Source organism: Tamandua tetradactyla, chromosome 13 (assembly GCF_023851605.1).
Source record: "Tamandua tetradactyla isolate mTamTet1 chromosome 13, mTamTet1.pri, whole genome shotgun sequence".
NCBI lineage: Eukaryota > Metazoa > Chordata > Mammalia > Pilosa > Myrmecophagidae > Tamandua > Tamandua tetradactyla.
In genome coordinates, this window is record NC_135339.1 from 19,258,612 (window position 1) to 19,277,003 (window position 18,392).

General features: G+C 41.4%; 1 protein-coding gene across 9 annotated transcripts in view; it reads left to right on the forward strand.

The window, feature by feature from the left end:
• The window catches only part of KCNMA1 (potassium calcium-activated channel subfamily M alpha 1), a 767,272-nt gene that overhangs the window by 343,606 nt on the left and 405,274 nt on the right, over positions 1–18,392 (forward strand). The window lies entirely within an intron of this gene.

Consider the following 18,392-nt stretch of genomic DNA (forward strand, 5'->3'; position numbering starts at 1 on the left):
ACATTACGCATGAAAACAAATGCATGTTAATACTCGCAACAATTGTAGACAGAAATTTTACTTTGAAAACAGAAATTTTATTTTAAAAACAAACAAAAAAACCCCTCCCTCCCCTATATATACATGTAAACGAAATTATGTGTGTCTTGTCATAACCAATTTCTGGAAGGCGTCCTTGCCTCTAGAATAGCAGCTGCGTAAAGGACCTTTGTCTCTTGTTCTTTGCAGTGTTCCTTGTGCTGGGAGTGGTGCCCAGTATATAGAAAGAGATCAACACTTATGTGAATCCACCAGCAAAGAAAGGTGGTTTCTTTCACCCGTGCTCTCAAATGACCGATTCCTCAGGACACTGGAGTTTCAAAGAGAGTAAAAGTTTATTACTATGTACATAGCAGGAGATCAGATGGTCTATTGGTCTAAAATCTGTCTCCCAGAACTTCAGTAATTCTGATAGTTTTATAGAATTAAAAGATGGACAGGTTTTAGGATAATGAGTACAGTGGCCCAGATGATGTAATTAGAGGTGATTTAATTATTGCGCATGCGCTGATTGATTAAACATTCTTAGTCACAGAACATATTTAATAGGATGGGCATAATTTTTTTGGGGGGGGGCATGATTTTTAATATTATAATTAGATATAGGTGATTTGTAAGTTAAGCTACTAGACATGTCAGGTGGGCCCACTTTGGTTATTTAGATCCAGTCTCAGTTATCAAGATAACTTAACTCTTGGGGTGGATTATTTCTGGGCTGACCCAAGACCCTTCATTAATAAATAGGGACTGTCTTTAGTGATTAGAAGACTCTAAAGTTGAAAAACTGAATAAATGGGCACCAGCAAACTTTAGTCACAAGTTTTTTACAGTCACAAGGGCAAAAGATAAAGGCTATACAGTCATTATCAGAGATCAAGGCAGCTGGATTACAATTTAGAGATTTCAGGTATTTCCCTCTGTCTAATCCAATATAGCAGAAAGCAAAAAGGAATATTTATATGATGATTCAGCACTTAAAATCATCTCTTAAATCCTTATTTCTCGGTTATGTATGTGGGGAATAAATACACCTATAAGTGGATTGTTTTCTACCCTCCGAATTCTACCTGTTATTCCTTTACAGCGTCGCCACACTTCTCCCGGCACTTTCCCTGACTACTCCTGCCTGATGTGACCATTCTTTCTCTCTCCTCTGCTCACCTGATTAACTCTACTTCGTTCTGTTTATTGGAAATTGAGTTCCTTGCTTTGAACCATCTTTTCTGTTGTCTCAATATGGCATTAAAGTCTTAAAGTATCGATCTTTTTTTTAATCTACTCCACAAACCTTTTCAGGTTGCTATAACATTTTTGTCTGCATTTCTCTTAGAATAGATGAGTTGAATGAGTGTGAATTCAATTCATCCTGCAAGCATAATAGGTTATCATAATAGACCCTTCATGTAATAAGTACTTCAGAAAATAATTTAGTCTTTACTGGATTTTTTTTTTTTTTTTCGCTTCAAATGATCGGTCAGTATGCTTAGTCTCTTAAGAACTCGGCTTTCTGATAGAAATTGAATTTATATTTGGATGTGACCAACCTCCTGATTTTTGCTTTAGAAGGACTGAAACAGAGGAAGAATGAGAGGGGGCAGCAGGAAAAAAGAGGAAGAAAATATGCACATATTTTCATGCCCATAGCTTACTTTATTGTAAATTTTGAGGACTTAGGTACCTCTATCTTCCAGAAAATATTTATTGTAAGAAAATATCATGGGATTTGAAATCAGAGGAGGGTAGAAGAGTAGATGCTTCTTGAGCTTTAAGGAAAGGACCCTGACAACTTCTGTTAAAGGGGACATTACAAGCTTTTTCATCTCTAGTGCTTATAATATTTCCATGTATCTATTCTTGGTAGGGGGGTTAGCAGAAATGGCATGTGTTTGTCACGGATTTGCTTTATTGGAACAAATCATTTGTAATAGAAATGTGTTTACTAAGATAAGTGTCATTTTAAATGTAATATGCTGTACTCCTGGCAAGGAATCTTAAAGATGACTCAAAGCTTTTTTGAAACATTGCCATATAATTAAAGAAAACCAGCTTAATGATCTAACATTTAGCATTATTCTTTACAGTTTTTCTCTTGGACTGGAAAAGGGTTGCAAAAATAGCTGCATTTAATTAGAATGAGAAACATAATACACATGTATAGATGTATCTCTCTATATATTTACTTCATTAAAAAAATTATTATTTGTAGAGATAGTCCACCATGTGTGACCAAGAAATTAATTTAGAGATTGTGCTTTATTTGTCCCATCCATTCACCCGTGAGTATTCACGAGAATGTGCCTTATGCTGGGCATTAAGAGAAATGCAAGAGGAACGGAATATTAAGTGCCTAGGCTCAAGGAGCTTACAGTTCAGTTGGATAGACAAAACATGTACACCAAAATAGCCAACCATAAACCAAATCGTGTGGAACTGAGTGTCCTCAAAATGTGAAAGATAAAAAAGTGCTTTGCAATATCAAGCAACAGGGAGCGAGGGAATCTGTAAGTCAAGGTGGGCATTTGTTCGTTCATTCACTCATACCTTCCACTCTTGCCTGTTTCTTGGCATGGACTGACGCCTGTATTGCTTCCACTGGAGGGAAGCAGCTGTCCATCCTTCCCAAGGCTTAAGGGCCAAACCCTGTCCCTGGATCCAGAGGAGCCAAGGAACAGGGGATGAGATGGCTGAGCTTGCTCAAGGGTCCTGCAGAGCCAGGGAATTAGCCTGCCAAAACAATTCCAGCCACTACAGTTCAGATGGCAGCAAATGGCCCAGTCAGTGCCAAGCACTGGCTGAGTTCCAGCCTTCACACTTTATCTGTGTCTCCCCAGAGGTCAGGCTTGCCACAGCCTCCTGTCAACCTTAGTTTCAAGGATGGATGTGGCTGTGTGTATGGGTTGGAAGGGGGTGGGGGGTCTTTGATGGCTGAGTTAACTGAGGACCACTCTTCTAGGGTCCCACACAGAGACCAGATGTCTCTTGTTCTTTCATTTGCCCTGGTCATCCAGCTGATCTGTCCTTGCATATTCCCCTTCCCTCTGCCTTTTTTTCCTGTAGAGACACCTCTCAATCACTGCTCAGGTGACCATGGTTTTCAGATACATCTATTCAGTGATTCTCAACTTGGCTGCACTTTGGATTTATCTGGAGAGCTTTATTCCTCTAATATATTAGAAAACGCTGATGCCTTGGTCCTTCCCCCAGAGATGCTGATGTAATCGGTATGAAGATTTGGGTTTCTAAAAACTCTTACATTCTCCTTTTCAGAGAGGATTTGATGCATTAACTTGATCTTTCTCGAACTTCTCACAGTTGCAGAGGATGGAGTACTTGATGAAAATGTAGGTTTCTAACTTGTGTGGCAGGCCTTTTGAATCAGAATATTTGGAAATGCATTTTTAACAAACAGCCTAAGTGAATCTTACACATGCTACAGTTTGAGAATCACTGCAGTAAACCATTAACAACTTAATATGAATTTGTTACTTATTCCTTGTACCTTTTAAGACGCCCAAGAAAAATGGTGATGTATAGCTCAAAGGAAGCAATCTCTAATGGTGAAATTTCAGGGTCTTAGATGAAGAGATCTTTTAGGGACCAAAAGGTCTTTCAGAACCCCCTGGAGTCATGATATGGAGGTGACCACCCCTTCCTCAAGCCAGAACTGGGGCACTGTTTCAACTAGTCATTACAGGTAGAGGGTCCTGCTGCTCTTTTGTGGGGGAGCAGCTTGTGGTACAACCTGGCCAAGCCTCCTTAGGTCACTTTCTTCCTCTCAGGCTGAGAATTGCTGGGAGCTCCTGCCATGAGATGCTTGGGTTGCGTTTATCTGCATTTTGGTGCATTGCCTCCTGGGGATTGCTGTATATTCTAGAGGTTGTGTTCAGTTACTCATTGTGCCTACACAGAGAGGAGTCCTGAGCCAACCTCCCTGCCTGTACTGAGCCAGCCATGTGTGGTCTGTCTCAGGTCATCCTGGGCAACCTAAATTTTCCCTTAGAAATAATAGCCACGAGCAATTTGCTCACACCACTCCCATTTTATCAGTTTAGGTACAGAGAGTGCACGACGTGGGCCCAAACCCCACATGAGTTAGAGTTGAGTGTGGAATCAGATGTTGGATTGCTCTTTTCACCAAGCACTGATTTGGAGAGCAGGTTGTGCTGGGTTCCTCCTCCAAGCTTGGAGACACCACTTCCCACAACCTTAAGAGCTGTATTCAATGGGCTTCTTCTGATCTGGAATCTCAAGATCCATTTTCTACCTTGTCAGCATCCTGTGGCTCAGTTGGAGTGGATTGGGCCTTGTCATCTCTAGCAACTTATTAATCATATCTCATGCCAGCTGAGACCTTAAAAATCCTTTAGTCCTCAAGGGATCACAAGAGTCGTAAAAAGGGTACTAGCTCCTCTTGGAGAATTCCCGATGCTGTGCAAGCAAATTAGTGTGTATGCATGTGAGTGCTTGTGTGTGTGTGTGTGTTTATGTTTGTAAGGGGTATAGAGGTTTTAGACATCATCTGTTCACCTGTTGTTAGTCAGGTATATCAGGCCATTAAGCAAAGAACCAGAAGTTCTCAAGTGGCCATAAGAATAGTTCAGATACTCAAGTGTGCTTTCCCATCTCCCTTTGGATGTTTGGCAGCCAGTGTGTTAAGATGTATTAGACCTCTCCAAAGGCCTGAGTTCATCTTAAATTTGCTAACCATATTATTTATCATCTAAATTGGATTTGCTGGTTTGAAACTGTTATGTACCCCCAGAAAAGCCATGTTCTTCTAATCCATTCTTGTGGGGGCAGACCCATTGTAGGTGGGACCTTCTGATTAGGTTGTTTCTGTTGAGACCTGACCCATACTATTTAAGGTGAGTCTTAATCCTCTTTGTTGGAGTCCTTTATGAGAGGACACAGGTTGCTCTGAGCTCAGAGATATTTAGAGAGGGAAAGAAAATGTCTCAGGAGAAGCCAGAAGGACCCAAAGGAGCCGAGAGAGCCATTGTGAAACCAACCCAAGAGAGAAGGGCCAGCACATGTCTCCATTGGCCTTCCCATGTGGTGGAGGAACCCCAGATGCCATCAGCTTTTCTTCAGTAAAGGTATCTTCTTGCTAGTGCTTTAGTTTTGACTTGTGGTCGTAGAACTCATTTGTAACCTGTTAAATTCCCTTTAATAAAGCCAACCCATTTCTGGTATATTGCATTTCAGCAGCTTTAGCAAACTAAAACACTGGGGCTAGAGGTGAGGCTCTGGATAATTATTCCAGGATATCAGGTGATGTTCTTTTATGAGGACACTCACCTTAGGTAGAAAGACATGGCACAGTCTCTTCTGTCAAGAAGATTCAAATCTTGGCTTATTAAAATGGCATCAGAAGTCAACACTCTTATATAATAAGGAGATTCCTCCTGTGGCACAGCTGGCAGATAATCTCCTGCATCTATTTGAATATGCCCAGGGACAGAAAGCTCATTACCACATGTTAGAGCCCATTCCATTGTTGGAGGATTCTCACTGTTAGGTGGGGAGAAGCATATCTTCAGAAATAGAAACCTATCTATTTGAAGTGGGGGGATTCTGAGTTTTATTATCAACAGTGACACCATCGCTACATTCTTGTGGTATCTTTCTATGAAGAAAATAAATCAATTTAAATTAAAAACAGAGAGAAGCCACCTTGCTCACATTGTCTAGCCCATCAAACTAGGCTATGAAAATGATTTTGGACATTTCAGGAGAAAGAGTTCCAACCAGTTGTCTTCCTTCCAGGAGTTTCCAAAGTGGCTTTTTATAAATCTTTTAAGGAGATTTTGTCCAAGTAGAAAGTTCTTAAACTTAACAAACTATAAATATTTTTACACACATATTCAAAGGAAAAAGAGCATCTTGAAAGGATGAACTATTTTCTTTTATGATAGCTTAAGGCAATGGTTCTTTAAAGGTGGTCCCTGAACCAACTGGGTCAGCATCGCCTGGAATTTGTTAGAAATGCAAATCCTTGGGCCCCAACCCAGACCTGCTGAATCAGAAACTCTGGGATGAAGTTAAGCAATTGGTGTGTTATACAGGTCCTCCAAATAATTCTAAAGCACCCTCAAGTTTGAGACTCACTCTTCAGGGCAGGAACATCTCAAAAGGCTTTATTATGATGATGATGATGTTATTTTATTTTATTTTTTAATCTCTAAAAGCTTTTGATGCTGCAGACCTCACGTTGGCATCTCTTCATCCAGCTTTGCACAACAAGAATTAAAACTAGAGTTCAAGTTCTATAAAGCAGCAGAAATCTTCAACTCTGTATCCCTTTGTATCTCAATCCTGAGTCCATAGTTGACACTCAGTAACTTTGTGGAATGAATGAATGAACAATGTTGAATGTGTGTGGAGTCCTTAGGAATTAATTTTTGAGCAGAATGATCTTTTTAATTCAGCGGATGGGGAGAGGGATTAACTGATCAGACCAAGACTGTGCTGAAAGGAAGACCTGGATTATGACAATAAGAGCCCTTAAATCCAAAAAATATGGCTCTCCCTGACACACACATTTTAAACATGGAAAAAAACTTATGAGAAACTTAAGGAAGTCCAACTCAGTTTTGATTTCTCCCTGATAACGATGATGCAACTTTTAAAAATAATATGAAATGAAAAGCTTTTTCCAAATCTTCTGGCCCCCTGATTTGCTGATGCTCTAAGCATGTGCTTAATCTGTCTGTTTGAGCTGCTGAAACATGAAACCAACCTGACCATCACACAAATGGTCTTCCTCCTTTTAAGTGACTATGGAATGCAGTGAGATTGCATGGTCAGATGTCTTTTCTCCTCTTGTGTGGTCAAAGTGTGTGCTGAGAGAAAGCTTGTGGTACCTGACACAGGCTCTGCCCCCAACCCTGGCTTAACAAATGCCCCCTGAATGGGGAGCATGTGGTTTTCTGGCTGTGTCCAAACACAGCTTTAGTTATGCCTTATTTGCATCTGATCCTTGCTGGATGCTAGGGAGTTTGTGAGATGCTTGCAGTAAGTGAAGCAGCACCTGGGGCTGTGTTCCATTCTTTCTAAATCAGCAGCAATGCAGAGTTTAGTGGGGCTTTCTGTCTTCACACAGGGTACCATAGTTTAATTAAGTGTGCTGAGATTGGTGCCGCTGATTCTGCTGTCTGGTTTTCCAAGATGCCGAGCAAGAATTGGTGAGTCTGAGTGACGCTATCTCGTGAAACTTTCTGCGTCCTTTGGGAAGGGTAGCTTATCTGTGAGAATTCACCGATAAATACAAAAAGCATTTTCTTTGAGGTGAGGGAGGAAGGGAAAGATGTCAGACGTGGACACAGTACCTTCTATTTGGAGACCTGGATTTCAACAGAATGCCAAGTTTAACAAAAGGAAGTTGCAAGTTTCATTCTTATTTCAGATAGTGTTGGTCAAGGCCAGCTTATATGTTATGGACACTGTAGGGGCAGCAAGCAGTCAGTTCTGGAGAGAAGGAGTCTGAGCAAGCCAAGCCTGTGAACAGGTCCATCTGTGCCCAAGCGCGGGCTGGGGCGGGTGGCTGAGATTGAAGCCTCGTCCGTGTTGGCGTTCATGCCATTGGCCAATTGGATGGTTGCTTTTCTTCTTTGGTCAACTCCCTTGAGACCGAGCGGCTTTGGTGACATCGTTTTCTAGCTTATATTGGTCAAGCTTTTTAAAAGTAGGATCTTTGGTTAGCAGAAATCCTCACCGTAGAAGGTGGAAATTTCACGTCGTTTCTGGGGGTGCCTTTCAGGTCCCACTAGCCCATGGAGGGGCTGTGGGCGGGTTGTTAACTCAGCTTGGCTTTGAAGTTCAGAGACTGAGATCCCATGCCATGCATCTGTTCCATTATCATATAGAGGACATTGCTAATGGGTTATTAAAGTGGTTGTAGGACCAGAGGCCCGTTGAAACCTCCCAATCATATCTGCGACTCAGCTACCATGACAAGAAGAGTAATAGATTCTGGCTCCAGACAGAGTCCCTTATCCCTAGGAATTTCACAGCTTTCTGTGGGCACTAGGAATAGACTAGGGGAGGTGTCGGGGGGAAAGATGGGGAGACTTGTAGGGTGTCCATGGCTAAATGGGGTTGAATTCTGGGAACGAATGGAGAAATTTGAACTAAGGGATAAAAATCAAACATCCCTAAGAGGAAAGGGTCATTTATAATACAAGGTTCTTAGCAATGTGCAGGGTGAGTGAAAGGAGAGGTATTAGTATCTACTTGTGAGCATAATTGTATTTGAGGTTTTAAATGTAAATATCTTGCCGAATTCTACTTGCAGATTCTCAAACTATACCTTGCCTTTTTTGTTGTTAATATATAATCTAGGAACTGGCAAAGTTTGAAGATGAGGGCAAAAATGATCATAAATTTAGTCCTGATGACATTGAGTGGCAACTGGTAATGTTTCAGTGCTATAGAGAAGTTTCCTCTTCTTAAGATCATAATTAAATTAAAACTCCAATTGGCCAGCCTCACATATGGTTAAACCAGACAATTTCCCCAAAAGCTCATTAGCTGCAGACTTGAGAGCACCACCGCAGATGGAAATTTTTCCCCAAGATTTTTCAATAATTAGACAGAAAATGTCTTTCAAACTTTAAACATCGAATGGTAGATTTTGTCTTGCTTGGCAATGCATCAGTTCTAAAGCCCTTGATGAAATTATGCAAAAAGCAACATTTTAAGTTTTGTGATGCAATGACATAAGATTTCTGATGAAGGACATAGGCTTTAGGGAAAAATTTCTGAATTAATGTTATAACTGCTTTCCCTCATTTTGATCTTTTATTTCAGTTATGATAAGTCGGGGCCTTGGAGGAACACATTGAACTTTTTCTGTATTTTTCATGTTGTGCAAAATGAGATAAGCATAGTCAACAAAAATCTTGTATCTGAAATGAAACCCCAAGAACAATTGGGGAACATCAAACTTCAGAAGTTCACAGAGCTCTGGCCCTAGAGTTATGTCAATATGGTCCTACAGCAGGGAAAAGAAAAGGCAATTAGCTTATAATTAATGTCCCAGATCCTACCTTTGGGAGCATAAAAAAACAGGAAGAATTTATACCCTTTATATCTGTTTATGTTGGTCAAATTCTCCTCCCCTCCAAAAAGCCCATTATTCTACTTAATTATGTCACTATATCAGCTGATGCATTATTTATAGGAAACTTGTTCTTTGTAGTTACTTAAGAAGGAGCCCGATCGGTTTCCAGGGCTTTTTTTTTTTTTTATCTATATACATTTTGAAATTACCTCATTTGAAAATGGCCAGAGACAAGTTGCTGGAACTTTAGTTGGTTGATAAATATTGATAGAGAGGCAGCCTTAGTGATTAGTAAAATAGATGTTTTTCTCTGTGTCCTATGCAGTGTATGTTTGCAGGTGTATTCACATGCATGCATGTTTATTCACTTATTGTGTATTTGTATTTATGTGCTGTTTGTGTCTCTGAGTCTCAGCTCTTTCATGTCATGTGCTTCTATTTGTTTTTGACGGATCCCTAATCCTGTCCTAAATCTAAATTCTCAACATGCTCACACAATACTTCCCACATCTTGCACCTTACTTGAACCTGTGTTTTCCTGTAATCTTCACTTCCCTCACTCTCTCTAAGCAGACTGCTTGTTTGTTCATGTCCCAGGGACCACTGGACAGTCTGGCCCTCCATTGCCTCTTCCATCCTTCTGTATAAACCTCTTCTCTCTTGAGGCTTGTGCCATCCCCCTACGTCCCCCTCTGCCTAGCCTTCCGGATACTGTTGGTGACCCACCTCCAGACCCCTCTGCACCAGTCAGTGGTGGCTCTGTCCTTGGCCCTTCTGCTCTGGAGCTCAGCTCCAGTTGTGACCTTCAAGCCTGGGCATGTGACTCTCCAAGCAGACCCCTGTGCTGGCCAGATCCTTAAACTCCTCCCAGAATGTTCTTCACCCCACTCTACTTCAGCATGTGCCCCCGGGATTCCGTCATCCCCGGAAACTGCCTCTCACTTCTGCCTGAGGTTTTGAACGCCCAAGTCCTGCTCAATGAGAGTAACCTGTGTCCTTTAAGCTCTCTTTTGCTTTCACGACACCCAGTTTCCAAACTCATTCTTCAGTCTACTTTCCAAGTATTTATTTAACAACTGCTAGCTATTGAGATATTTTATTCACTTCTGGGAATTTAGTGATGAATAAAAATGGACATGCACCCTGCCTTCCTAGGACTTTCAGTCCAATAGGGGAGAGAAGCATGAGTCAAATGATTGCATAAAAGAAATTTGCTTGATAAGTGCTATAAAGAAGTGTTACAGATTAAACTGATGGAAACCTTTCCTCATCAGTTGGGCAGGAAAGTGACAATGGAACTGGGATTTGAAGGATGAGTAGTCTTTGTGGGGGAGATAAGTCTTCTGGGACAAGGGAAATGTTTCGTGCAAAGGCCCTGTGGTAGCTGGGGGGAAGGGGTATGGTGAATGAGGCGAACTGAAATTTCAGAGTGACTGTAACCTACAGAAGAAGGAGTAAGAGATAAAGCCAAAGAGGGAAAATGGAGCCAGACTTTTCAGGACGAGTGTAGGCTGTGTCAGGGTGTCTCTTCTTTAGACTTAAAGTAGAGGAAGCCTTTTGAAGCAATTTAAGTTGGGCCTTTCTCCAATTTATATCATGTATCCTAAAAATCTAGTCCATCCTACCTGAGTGACTTCATAGTATTGCATTTTTGGAAGCACAAGATTTAAATGCCTGTGAAATCATTGTCCCTTTTACTAAGCCTCTTTATATATGAATAAAGCACAGTTTTATTCTTATCTAGAAGTCCCATGTATCTTAATGTAATGCTATAATTCCAAAAACAGACTACTGGCATTTTTTTTTTCTTTTTCCTTTCTTACATCCTGAATACATCTGTACTTACACTGTTGTTTGCAGTCTTAGTTTCCAGTAAGTCAATTTACAGCATTTTTGTATAAGTACTTCCATAAATCAAATGTAATACACCAGGATATTAGATAGAAAACTTGAGGGACCTTTGGATGTTTAAATGACACTGTCAAAATGCTGACTTTCAGATCTTTTGTTATTTGTAATAAGAAAAATACCTTTTTGATCATAAGATTGTATCTTCTATTGAGAACTAATGATTGTTTAGGGATGAAAAAGCACATTACTGTATTTGTCACATTGTGAAGGAAAAAAAATCCTTCTCTCTTTCCCTTAAGAAAGCACTGAAACTCAAAGCTTGAGCTTCTGGGAGTAAAACCTGCAGAAATGTGGGCTTTTCAAAGAGTTATCAAGGCAGGAGGGGAGAGGGCTGGGTGAGACCACCACTCGGTTCCCTAAAATGTCCTAGAGGGGACACAGACCCAGGAAAGAGATGACCAGAGCCCCTCCCCAGCCCCCCACCAAGGTGTGGCCTTTTGTTTGTTTGTTTTGGGTTGTGTAGGGTGACTCGCTGCATGAGCTGTTGGTTGGATGCTGGAAACACAAACCATGGATCTGACTTTCCATGGGAATTGCACTTGTGGTTTTATGAAATAAACGCATCTCTCTGACACAGATTTAGTGGCATGCATTAATGTCATCATGCTGCATTATAATGCCCAGGCAGTATACAGTTGACATAGAAAAGTGCTGCCGTTTCGTGTCAAAGCAGTTCTTAGTTTTCTTCACTGTATGCGGTAACATACCAAGGTCCCCACTTTATGATCATCTGTTCCAATCCTGCCGTTTCACAGATTGGAAAACCGAGTCCCACAGAAGTTAGGTGATGCGCTCAAGAGCATACTGCTGAGTGGGCCAGAGCTGAGATTCAAACCCAGGCCTTCTGACTTCCTGCCATGTCAGCCACTGCCTGCAACTGGTGTCTGCAGATCCCTGGAATAGCCAGGTGGACCAATCAGGAATTCTTTTTCTTCTCCCTTGGTTTTCTTACTCCCCCATTCCCCTTCCACTTTGGAAGTTTCTAAGGGGGTAGTGTTACTTCCATACCCTCTCCTTCCTTTCACATCCCAGACTCCTTCTATAGGTAGAAACATAGACATATATGAATATATATGTCTGTATCTATATGTAGCACTTGCTAAATTTCACAAGGAACTTCTATGGAGTTCTAGCTTTTAAGGTCTACACTTCTTGAAGGCAAAAGCCAGGCCTGACAGCTATCTTAGCTTTGTATTTCCCACTCTCTCATTCTGGACCTTGTGCCTAGGAGTTCAATAAATGTTTGTTGGAGCTGTGAAATTCATCCAACCAAGCATTATAATTTTGACATTGGAATGATGTTGTGTCTCATACACAAAATGTCCTCAGATTGTTTTGCCTTGGGAGGGCTCACATTTATTTTTATTGTTTTTCTTCTGTGAATTTTATTGGATAGTAATTGTAGCTCAATTTAAAAAACAAAAAGTTGTGTGCCTTTGGGATCGTATACAAGACATTGTCCGTTTTCTGAGAAGTGTCACTGCTTCCAGTGGCCAGCTAGTCCCTATCAAGCCTGTGGAATCGTTAATAAGGGTCGTTTGCTCTGCCCTGAGCTGACCAGCACGTGCGAAACCTGCCCAGGAGAGTATGAATTCATTCCACTCTCTGTACTTTTTAGAGTACTAGCCTGCAGGCCTCCTGCATATGTTCTAATGGGCTAATTGTGAAGGCGACATTTATCAATTAATCTCTGACTTGAGCTTAAGTGGTGTCCCCTGATGGCTCTAACTCAGTGATTCCCAGCTTGGCCATGCATCAGAAGCACTGGAGGAGCTTGTTAAAAATAGAAGATGCTCAGACTTCTGTGAGCAAATGCTTCCTGGACCCAAAACTGGATGAGGGCATCGCTGTTGTTGTTGTTTTTTAAGGAACACTCAGGTGGTAAAAATTTGGTGGTGGCTGCATTTGGGAGCCTGGGCTCCAAATCTGCCTCTGCAGGTCTTTGCAGCCGTGTGTAATTTGAGTGCAAACCTGGCCATTCGAATCCAGTTTCTTGAACAGGCAGAGTCTCTGCAGAGCCATCTTTCATAATTCTCTGGCCTCCGTGTTCAAACACTGAATCTGTCTTTTCCTTAGAGCTGCCTGAGTGGGAATATTTTTGCCTCACCGCACTATTTTCCATTTTTATGAACTTTCTGAGGCATTTTGAAGAACCTCTGGGCCTGCTGGGGTTCCGATGTATAGAGATGGGTGTGAATTTCCCTACTCAACTATCCATTTATCCTCAGACTCCTCATGTCAGATGTTGGGTACAGACATTTTTATATATTTATATATATATATATATACACACACCATGAGTGTGCTTTCCTGGCAGTCTTGTGTGCAGTCACATGAACTGTTTGATCTTAGAGTTTTGGAAATAGATGACCCACCACCACCATTGTTCCAATGACATTTATCAATTTGCTTTTGTTTTTAGGAATCTGGCACTCTATAAATATCACTCAGTACGCTGTATCCCTGCACAGCATATGGGCGTTTTTAGTAAATCTAAGAATATGGCAATTAGCACCTTCCAAGGTAGGCGCGGTGATTTGGCAAACCCACACTGTGGGGAGTTAGGAGAGCCGTCCCTAGGGAACGGCAGCAGAAGTTGTGCTCTGAGAGGGAATGTTCAAATCATCTTGAACCATTAGACCAGTGTCCGCAAACCCGTGGGTGGGACAATCCTTTGTAAAGCGCTGAATCAGCATAAAGGATTCTTCTACGGACCGAGCTGCCGAAGGGCAAGTATGTTCCCGCTGCGTAGAGCCTTGGGCTGTTCCTGGCCTCCTCTTACCAGGCATGTCCCTTGGGCTCCCTTCCTCCTTAGCCCTTGGCCTGTGGAAGCACGCAGCAGGATTCCCAGGAACCCTTCCCATTCACTGAAGGAATTTTCGAGTAGCCATAGCATGCTGGAAGAAAGGATACCTTGAGAAGGAAGCAGATCTTGAGACAAAAGCCCGTGTTGCTCCTTCCCTTCTCGACCTCCTTTTGCATTTTTTAGTGTTCCACTTGGTCAACGACTTAATGTGTTGACTATCCCATATAATTTAGTACTTATCACGTGAAAGCTTAGGGGCAGTCTCTGCATGTAAGGAAAGGGTTACTTTATAAAACAGTGTATTTCATGACTCCATGCAGATTTGCTTCTTTTGCCTTTCCAAGGACCTTCTGCACAACAGAGGTTAAATAAATACTTAAACTACTGGGGAGTGCTCTGTAATATAACCATCACAATTTAGGCTAAAATCTAAACACTTTGTGTTGTAGGACTGGATTCTTTTATATTTAGGATAGAGTTTCCAGACAATGGGGGATTTAAAAAAAAATTAATTTATTAATTGAAAAAAATTTAACAGCAAACAAACTAAAACATTAACATGTGATCATTGCGTTCTACATATATAATCAGTAATTCTCAATATCATCACTTAGTTGCATATTCATAATTTCTTAAAACATTTGTATCACTTTATAAAAAGAAATAAAAAGACAACAGAAAAATAAAACAAAAACAGAAAAAAAAAAGATTGTACGTACCATACCCCTTACCCCTCACTTTCATTGATCACTAGCATTTCAAACTAAATTTATTTTAACATTTGTTTCCCCTATTATTTATTTTTATTTCATATGTTCTACTCGTCTGTTGACAAGGTAGATAAAAGGGGCATCAGATGCAAGGTTTTTACAATCACACAGTCACATTGTGAAAGCTATATCATTATTCAGTCATTATCAAGAAACATGGCTACTAGAACACAGCTCTACATTTTCAGGCAGTTCCCTCCAACCTCTCCTTTACATCTTGAATAACAAGGTGATATCTACTTAATGCGTAAGAATAACCTCCAGGATAACCTCTCGACTGTGTTTGGAATCTCTCAGCCATTGACACTTTGTCTCATGTCACTCTTCCCCCTTTTGGTCCAGAAGATTTTCTCAATCTCCTGATGCTGAGTCTCAGCTCATCCCAGGATTTCTGTCCCACGTTGCCAGGAAGGTCCACACCCCTGGGAGTCATGTCCCATGTAGACAGGTGGAGGGTGGTGAGTTTGCTTGTTGTATTGGCTGGAGAGAGAGGCCACATCTGAGCAACAAAAGAGGCTCTCTTAGGCCTAATTTTAAGTAGGCTTGACCTATCCTTTGTGGGGTTAAGTTTCATATGAACAAACCCCAAGACTGGAGGCTCAGCCTATAGCTTTGGTTGTCCACACTGCTTGTGAGAATATCAAGAATTCAACTTGTAGAAGTTGAATTTCTCCCCATTCTCACCATTCCCCGAAGGGGACTTTGCAAATACTTTTCTACTCACTGATTGAATCACTCTAGGATTCATCAGGGCATCACTCTGAACAAACCAACAAAATCTCATGACCTACCCAAGATTCCAAGTACTTATGGTGTTCAATCAAGCTATCTACATAAGTTATATTAGGAAATGTACTAGTCAAAATATAAATTTTGTACCAAATAAACATTTTTTGCTTTGGTCTCACACATAAGGTAAAATTTTAAAATATTAATTACCATCTATTTTCAGCACCCTGCAGTAATGACATTCCTTTGTTCTTCCTCATACACAAACATTTTTAAAATTTATACATTTAGTCACTATCATTATACACTCCAGGCATTCCTAGATTATACCATCTCAATCTTTAACATCTATCTTTCTTTCTGATTTCATTTATGCCCCCAGCCCTCCTCCCTCTATCATTCTCACATGCAGCTTCATTCAGTGTTTTAACATAATTGTATTATAGTTAGGTAGTATTGTGCTGTCCATTTCTGAGTTTTTATATTCAGTCCTGTTGCACAATCCGTATCCCTTCAGCTCCAGTTACCCAGTATCTTACCCTATTTCTGTCTCCTGATGGTCTCTGTTACCAACGAAATATTCCAAGTTTATTCACTAATGTCAGTTCATATCAGTGAGACCATACAGTATTTATCCTTTTGTTTTTGGCTAGTCTCACTCAGCATAATGTCCTCAAGGTCCATCCATGTTGTTACATACTTCATAACTTTATTCTTTCTAAAAGCTTCATAATATTCCATCGTATGTATATACCACAGTTTGTTTAGCCATTCTTCTGTTGATGGCCATTTTGGCTGTTTCCACCTCTTTGCAATTGTAAATAATGCTGCTATAAACACTGGTGTGCAAATGTCAATGGGGGATTTTTGAGAGAGAGAGGGAGAGAGATGGAGTGAACTAGCCCCTCTTGGCCTCTGTTTGTTACCCTCATGCCACTTGGAGAAATGACCCTGTCCCCTCTTAGCTGGCTTTGCTAGGGCCCTGTAGACTTGAATCTCCATTGGGTTCCTATTTTCATGGCCAAATCCAAGGGGTTGATTTATTTTCTGTAGCACCTGGATCCAGGCTGACACTGTAATCAAGCCTGACATGATAAAGAGGCATTTAGCAAGTTTAAAAATCATAGCACATACTTGTCTTTATACTGAGAAACGTATTCTCTCCACATTAATCATTCCATGTGAGGAGGGCGATGGGGGGTGGTGATGGGGGTGGTGGGTTTGCAACATTCTGGAAACACCGTGTCCTTCATCCAGACAAAGGCTTTTGGGCTCAACACGTGGACCCAACAGAGGCTCACTCTTCAGAGCCCTCAGTTCACAGGAGCTTCGGAGGTCATGTCCCCCTCTGGATTTCTTTCCCTCTTACTCCATCAGAGAGATGCTGATATTTGAGTTCACATCTTAAGAGGACAACAGGATTCCTTCACCCCTCCTGTCACTGGGGGATTTACTTTAAATAAGCAGTGCATTATTCCCCATCACAGAAGCAGCTGGGACGAATTAGTGTCAGCCACTTTGGCCACCCCAATGCTGGGAAATTATCAGCCATCATAGAGGAACTTAGATTTTAAGTTCATTTCACAGTGGTACAAATGCCATTTGAAAGGATTTTTCCCCCCTCTCCTCCCCACCCTTCTCCAGTCCCTTCCCCTCCGCTATCCTACCCTGCCTTCCCCTTCCCTCCCCTCCCCTCCCTCCTCCAACAATTGTGGGTTTCAGTGGCATCGGCCCCGTAAGGCCAGCTTTGACAGAGGCCCAGGATTTCCAGATATATACATGGAGCTGAATCGACAGGGATTCGTCTTGGATCAGCTGCTTATGAATGAAGGCCACCCTTCCTGTCTGTTCTGGCCACATCCCTTCTCTTTGCAGCATTTTGAGAATGAGGCCAGGCCACCATCAAACTGCTTATGTCTCACTAACAGCAGCTCAGATCAGAGTTAACCTTAAGCTGTTTGCTTGGCTGCCTCATTCAGATAACAGAGGAAAATGCAGGGGCCTGTTTAGGTTTTGTTTGGTTTTGCTTGTCACCTTGCAAGAAATGTGGGCGTGCAGGTATGCGAGGGGAGATACTGAGGCAAGGTGTGTGTGTGTGTGTGTGTGTGTGTGTGAGTGAGTACTGGCCGATGGTCATTACAAAAGACGGCGCTCTCTTGGATTCAGCTGGAACGTGTTTCAGTTATTAAACCAAGTGGAAGAATAAAATAAGCCCCAGTTGTCTGTGTGTGCGTGTGGTGTGTGTGTTGAGAGATTTCCTTTCAGAAGGAGAATTTATCAAGTTGCTGTGAAGCTGCCCATTCCTTTTACAGTGTCCAATTGTTTTGACTGGCATTTTCCCTCCCCGTGTAGCCACCTTCCCTCCCCACTAACTCCGTGGAGTTTTGCAGTGATTTTAATAAATATCTCATGCAGATTTCATTTCCCATCAAATGCTTTGGTATGTACACACGATACGGATGTGCATGCCTGTGGTTCTCTTTCTCTTTCTTTCCACTCCCCTCCCCCTGCATGTGCACGCACGCACGCACACACACACACAACGAGAGCGTGACCCTTGCTTCTAGTCTTTATATAATCTGACATCCGTCTCATTCTTCCAGTCAGTGCCAGAGGGACCTCAGCATCTGAACACCCTGAGGCGACACTGCCTCTTTAGGATCTTAGAGTGCAATGTACCTGTGTGTTTACTTTTTGTTCCCAAGCTTAGTTCTTGGCTGTTAGCATCTCTTTTATTTCTAAACACCCTTTAGTTGCACTAATAGAGTCCTCTGTGAACGAATGAGGACAGAAGTGTCAGTAGCAGCCTAATCTGCTGCATCATCATTTGATGGACTTTAGTATGTCAGGTGTCCACAGAAGGAGATGCCAAAACTGTCATATATATCAGTGGTGATTAATTTTGAGTGAAGCATGCAAAGAAGAATAAAAATGGTCATATAACTGGCCTGATGCATTACTTCATTTGGCTTCTTGCACATAAGCTGTTTTCTTAAATATTTGAGAAGTGTTACAACCATATATATATTTAATAGCCATATATAACCGTATATTTATAACCATGTATATAACCACT